The sequence below is a fragment of the Nycticebus coucang genome, chromosome 17 (assembly GCF_027406575.1).
Source record: "Nycticebus coucang isolate mNycCou1 chromosome 17, mNycCou1.pri, whole genome shotgun sequence".
Lineage (NCBI taxonomy): Eukaryota > Metazoa > Chordata > Mammalia > Primates > Lorisidae > Nycticebus > Nycticebus coucang.
In genome coordinates, this window is record NC_069796.1 from 5,166,376 (window position 1) to 5,173,570 (window position 7,195).

The 7,195-nt window shown below is 35.8% G+C and overlaps 1 pseudogene; it reads left to right on the forward strand.

The window, feature by feature from the left end:
* Window positions 1-221: 221 nt before the first annotated feature.
* Window positions 222-3,422, forward strand: LOC128568773 (ribosome quality control complex subunit NEMF-like; annotated as a pseudogene).
* The last annotated feature ends 3,773 nt before the right edge of the window (window positions 3,423-7,195 follow it).

The following is a 7,195-nucleotide window of genomic DNA, read 5'->3' on the forward strand; positions in this document are numbered from 1 at the left end:
GGAATTTTCACACACATAAAAAAGCAAAAGATGTGTATAGATTTTGATCATGCAAAACTTTCAACTTAAAAATATTCCTGTTTACATGGTCAATCAATCATTTGGATAGCATCATTCTGTAATGTATTAAATTTAGATGTTATCCCTTATGGCTTTTGAAATATAATAAAACAATAATCTTGAGGCAGGCGGGGAGGAAACTGCAACCTTTAAACCCCGCCATGAAGACCCGCTTTAGCACCATTGACCTCCGCGCCAGCTCGCAGAGCTGAATGCTAGCTTGCTAGAAATGAGAGTAAACAATGTTTATGATGTGGATAATCAGACATATCTTATTCGTCTTCAAAAACCAGATTTTAAAGCCACACTTTTACTTGAATCTGGCATACAGATTCATACAACAGAATTTGAGTGGCCTAAGAATATGATGCCAACTAGTTTTGCCTTGAAGTTCTAAAACATTTGAAGAGTTGGAGATTAGTCAGTGCAAAACAGCTGGGTATGGATAGAACTGTAGATTTTCAATTTGGAAGTGATGAAGCTGCTTATCATTTAATTATTGAGCTCTATGATAGGGGGAACATTGTTCTTACAGATTATGAGTACCTAATTTTAAATATCCTAAGGTTTCACACTGACGAGGCAGATGATGTTAAATTTGCTATTCGTGAATGCTACCCAGTTGATCAGTCTAGGACTGCTGAGCCTCTGCCCACTTTGGACAGAATGACTGAAATAATAGCCAATGCACCTAAAGGCAAACTGCTGAAGAGAGTTCTAAACCCACTACTTCCTTATGGACCAACTCTCATCATACACTGTCTTATAGAGAATGGATTCTCTAAGCAATGTCAAAGTGGATGAAAAACTTGAAAGTAAAGATATTGAAAAAGTACTTGTTCGTCTGCAGAAAGCAGAAGATTATATGAAAACAACATCTAACTTCAATGGGAAGGGATATATCATTCAGAAAAGAAAAATAAAACCAAGTCTGGAAGCAGATAACCCAGCTGAAGACATACTCACGTATGAGGAATTTCATCCTTTCTTGTTTTCTCAACATTCACAATGTCCATATATAGAATTTGAATCATTTGACAAGGCCGTGGATGAATTTTATTCCAAGATAGAAGGACAGAAAATTGATTTAAAAGCTTTACAACAGGAAAAACAAGCATTGAAGAAATTAGATAATGTCCGCAAGGATCATGAAAACAGATTAGAAGCTCTTCAACAAGCTCAAAGGAGAACTCATGGAAATGAACCTACAAATAGTTGACAGAGCTATTCAGGTAGTTCAAAGTGCATTCGCCAACCAGATAGACTGGACAGAAATCGGGTTAATTGTGAAGGAGACCCAAGCCCAAGGAGACCCTGTTGCAAGTGCAATGAAAGAATTAAAACTTCAAACAAATCATGCTACAATGCTGCTAAGAAATCCATACTTGTTATCAGAGGAGGAAGATGACGATGTTGATGGTGACGTCAGTGTTGAGAAAAATGAAACTGAACCATCAAAAAGGAAAAAGCAAAAGCAAAAGAATAAACAACTTCAGAAGCCTCAGAAAAATAAGCCATTCCTTGTTGATGTTGATCTCAGCTTTTCAGCTTATGCCAATGCCAAAAAGTCTTATGATCACAAGAGATATGCTGCTGAGAAAACACAAGACTGTTGAAGCTGCTGAGAAGGCCTTCAAATCAGCAGAAAAGAAAACAAAGCAAACATTAAAAGAAGTTCAAACTGTTACTTCTATTCAAAAGGCAAGAAAGTATATTGGTTTGAGAAATTTCTGTGGTTTATTAGTTCAGAGAACTATCTAATTATAGGTGGACGAGATCAGCAACAGAATGAAATAATTGTGAAAAGATACTTGACACCAGGAGACATTTATGCACATGCTGATCTTCATGGAGCTACTAGCTGTGTAATTAAGAATCCAACAGGAGAACCCATCCCCCCATGGACCTTGACTGAAGCTGGCACAATGGCACTTTGCTACAGTGCTGCTTGGATGCACGAGTTATCACTAGCGCTTGGTGGGTGTACCGTCATCAGGTGTCTAAAAAAGCCCCAACTGGAGAATATTTGACAACAGGAAGTTTCATGATAAGAGGAAAAAATAATTTTCTTCCTCCCTCATATCTAATGATGGGGTTTAGCTTCCTCTTTAAGGTAGATGAGCCTTGTGTTTGGAGACATTGGGGTGAGCAGAAAGTCAGAGTGCAGGATGAAGACATGGAGACACTGGCGAGTTGCACAAGTGAACTCATATCAGAAGAAATGAAACAACTAGATGGAGGGGACACTAGCAGTGAAGAAGACAAAGAGGAATTACACAGAAGTGGAGCTCATGACTCAGGTTGACCAAGAGGATGTTTCTGTTGAGAATGGTGGATAGAAACTAAATGAGGAACTAATTCAGGAAGAAAGCTCTGACGATGAAGGAGAATCTGAAGAGGTAATAAAAGATCGGGATCCTATTGGTGAAATGAAGGAGGAAGGGGAAGAGATATTAAGTTATCCAGATACTAACATTGACTTGTCCCACCTTCAATCCCAAAGGTCCCTCCAGAAATTGGCTTCAAAAGAAGAATCTTGTAATTCGAGCGACAGTAAATTACAGAGCCGGAGACATTTGTCAGCCAAGGAAAGAAGGGAAATGAAGAAGAACAAACTTTCAAGTGACTCAGGGGATTTAGAAGTAATAGAGATAAAAGGACAAAGGAAAAGAAAGTGGTGCACATTGAAACTCATCAGAATACAAGCAGAAATGTTCCCAGTGTGCTGCCAATGAAGCGAGGACAAAAGAGTAAAATGAAAAAAATGAAGGAAAAATACAAAGACCAAGATGAAGAAGAACGGGAACATATTATGAAATTACTGGGGTCTGCAGGTTCAAACAAAGAAGAGAAAGGGAAGAAGGGAAAAAAAGGAAAAACAAAGGATGAACCTATAAAAAAAAACAGCCTCGGAAACCCAGAGGTGGGCAGAGGGTTTCTGACAGCATTAAGAAAGAAACTCCATCCCTTGAAGTTATAACTCATGAATTACAAGATTTAGCTGTAGATGATCCACATGATGAAAAGGAAGAACAAGATCTGGATCAGCAGGGAAATGAGGAAAACCTATTAGATTCTTTGACCGGCCAGCCACATCCTGAAGATATGCTGCTGTTCGCCATTCCCATATGTGCCCCTTCCACCACCATGGCAAACGATAAATATAAAGTGAAACTTACTCCTGGACTTCAGAAAAAGGGAAAAGCTGCAAAAACAGCCTTAAATAGTTTCATGCATTCCAAAGAAGCAACAGCAAGAGAAAAAGACTTATTCCGCAGGGTGAAGGATACAGATTTATCAAGAAACATTCCGGCAAAGTGAAAGTATCTGCACCCAGTCTTCTGAATGTAAAAAGGAAATAGCTGAAAGGAAATCCTAAAATATTCGAGAAGAACCAAATTTTATAGCCTTTCAGAAGTTCAAAAATGAAAATACCCTGTAACAAGACTTAAGCATTTAAGAATGAACTAAACATTGCCTTGCTGTATCCGCCAAAAGGACTTAATTCTTGTTTATACAGAGGAAGCACTGTCTATGATAGTATTTCCTAAAATATTTGTGGAAAGTTAAATGCTAATTATGTAAAAAAAAAAAAACAATAATCTTATTTTTTATGAAATGTTAAATACAATAAAACTAATAAAATGAATACAATTCATCCAAACTCAATACTAATTATACAGGTTTATAATAGTTTTCAATTATTTCTTCTTTTGATAATTTTTATACAGTACAAAGTCTGCTAAATATTGAGATCTTATTTATGGTTGGAAACTACAAACAGCCCTCCAATTTGAAAACGAACATAAGTTGTTACTAATAAAAATTAATACAAAATTAATTCCCTGACTTGTTGGAAATGCTACAATTTAAACTTTTATTTTACAAATACCCAGTTAAAACATACAATCTCGAAAACAAAACAAAATAAGCCATACCTACATATTCTTTTTGTTTCTTCCCAATTCTGTGAATAATTTGCACAAAATTTATGCAGTTTTGAAGATTATAATCACAATCTTCAATTGATATTAATTTTGACATTCCAGTGATAAGATATTATACCAGCTGTTGGGACAATTAAACCTTTTAAAATGTTGAATTTGAATTCATGAATAAAGAAAATATTGGACATACATTATTTTATTTTTATATTATACTTCTTAGTTTGGATGAACATTTTAAAAATAAACAGCCTGAATATTGAAATAGACAGAGGAAAGTGAATAGAAAACTATCTGAAGGAAAATGGTAAACATTTTGATTTATGAATATATGATTTATACTGCAGTTTATCCAAGGTACATCAAAGGTTCACGTGGTGCTGACATTTCATTTTTTGTCTTCATTGTGTGAACTGAAACCTCTCTGCAAGTAAGTAGCTCTGCAGCTTGTTCTTGACACATCAGTGATTCTAAAAATTAACTCTTCTAACTAAAAAAATACTGATCCCTAATGAAGAATAGAGAAATACAGTTGATTACCACTCCTTTGAATTCCCCAGGCATTGTTAAATCCTGTGAACTGGGCAACGGTTACGCAAGAACTTATTAATTACCATACACACAACCTTGGTCAGGGACTGAGAGATGGGAATCACAAACTGATTTTCTGCCTCTTAAAATGCTAACTTTCAGGTCTGATTATGAATTCTGTAAACAGTAGGGTTTGGTATGCATGCTGCATTTAAAGTTTCCTTAGCACGAAACCTCCTTTTTCCCCTCATGACTTTTCGTTTTGAAGGGAAACACTTTCTGAGAACAATTTGCAGCTAAGCCTGTCGGTGGGCACCTCCCACTGAGAAGCGCCCAGCCAGCCTGTTCTGGGTTGTGCTCCAACTTAGTTTAAGGGACTTTAGGGGACATGTTCCTGCTGCTTCCACTGTTCTTTCCTGTCTTCCTTTTTTTGTAATCTTGACCCAAAAACTATTTTAAGTGATGTCTGATTTCGCTTCCTGTGGTGCTCAAATGTTCACTGACAAAGGATTATTGAAAGAATGTGTGACTCTTCCTTTCTTTTCTTGAATTCAGTTTCTGATGTTGATATTCATGTGAAAGGGTCACCCTCAAAGAGACAAAGAACACTAATGTTACAAGGATTCTCAGCTCTTCTTCTTCATCTCAGCTGGTGGACTCCAAACCAAAGGGATCAAATATCTTCTATCACCTCCTTGAAAACATCACCATCTGTGTCATCACTGGCCTTTAGGCTCTGAGATTTGTTCCAAAGTGATCCTGTCCCTGTACAGTCCATCAGTTGAAAGTTATAGAACCATGGGGATTTTAGGACTAAAGAGCACCCTGATGTTCAAATAGTCCAACCCCCTTATTTATAGAGTCAGGAAATTGAAGCCTATAATGAGTAGGTTACTTGTCTGTGAACACAGACAGAGATACAGAAATGGTGGAGAAAGCAGGATTTCCGACATGAGTGTTTCAGGAAGGCAATAGCATTTGCATTAGGGCTGTGTTTCCCTGTTCCCTTAATACCCACAGTCATCAAAACATGCTCAGATCCTGCCGAATCTTCTGGAATGATAACTGAGTTGAAGAGACAGAGTATTTAACATTTAAAAATTAACTGAGTTTTAAATCATAAGGAACCTAAATATGTCAATATGTATTTGCTCTTTCTAAACGTATCACATTGCCAATCTAGTTTTCATGTTTAGGAAAAAATGGTAGTGACTTTTGTCCAAAAGAATAACTACATTTTTTGGTGAAAATAAATTAAGGTCTCAGGCAGATGACTGTAGGGATAGAGAAATTTGACTGCCGAGGATATCTACCAAAATTAGATTCATAGCTGATATAGTTTATCAAATAAGTTTAGATTGATTGTAAATCCACATGAAGACTACAGCAAAATCAGGCAGCTTTTCAGTTATGTAGTTTTTAAACTGTAGGTTACCTTGAAAACAAAATGACTTAGCATGAGTTATAAGTAATACCTTTTGGTAAATTATACTGTAATGAGGTTTCTATGTTAGAGTTATGACCTTTGTAAAAGGAACTCATCTTGTCAAGATAATTTACCAACTTTTCCTTCATGGACATGTTATTCCAGAGAAGAGACAAGGATAATAATCTTTTTATTTTCAGTTAGAAGAGAGATTCAAAGGATTAAAGAGTAATATGAAGAGTAAATTGTTTTCGAAAATATGTTGAAAGGCATGAAAATGCCCATAAGAAGTTGTCCAGTCCTATGTCCTCTGAGTAAAGGTGGAAGGAACATTTGCTCAGCTGTGACTTCAATGTTTCCCATTAAGGTGGTGTTTCCATATGAAGTAGCCCCTTCAATTCTTATATCTTCAATTTTATATCATTGTCCTTAGATTGTATGAAAATCTACATCTTTGTATTGACTTCAGACATATGCCTTGCTCCTATCAATGCATTTTATGTTAAACTTCCAAAATAATACTTTTAGGATTAAGTCCCGGTTTCCATCTATCAATGATAATGAATGAAATTGATAACATTATTAAGAGTGGGATTTTTCATCATTACAAAATTATACACAATCATGGCAATGTCTTTTATGTATTCTTTCTGATCCTTTGTAAGCATTTATGATGTTTCTAGCTTTATGAGACCAGGTACTCAGAAGAAAAGCAGAAGAAAACAGTATATTCATATAATGTGAATTTGTGTCTTTATTTTAATTGATATATTCAGAGTGAAAAGAGAATTTTAATGGATGTTCTTGGCTTGAATGAAGAATCCAGGAGAATTGTCTTTTTTTAATACATTAAATGTATTGCTTACCAGCAATTGTTTACTGTGAAATACAACCAATTTTTAAAATGTCATATTGAATAAATGTTTGGTCTTGTATATTTGATTTTCAAAGCTGCTTCCTATACAAATAATTAGATGTTCCAATGTTCAAATATTTGTGTTATTTCAAAAAGAAGTTCAATTCTGCATAGCCAAAACACAGTAAGTAAAGTAAGAAGACAGCCCTCAGAATGGGAGAAGATATTTGTAGGTTATGTCTCTGACAAGGTTTAATAACCAGAATCCACAAAGAACTCAAACGTATAAGCAAGAAAAGAACAAGTGATCCCATCTCAGGCTGGGCAAGGGACTTGAAGAGAAACTTCTCTAAAGAAGACAGGCACACGGCCTACAAA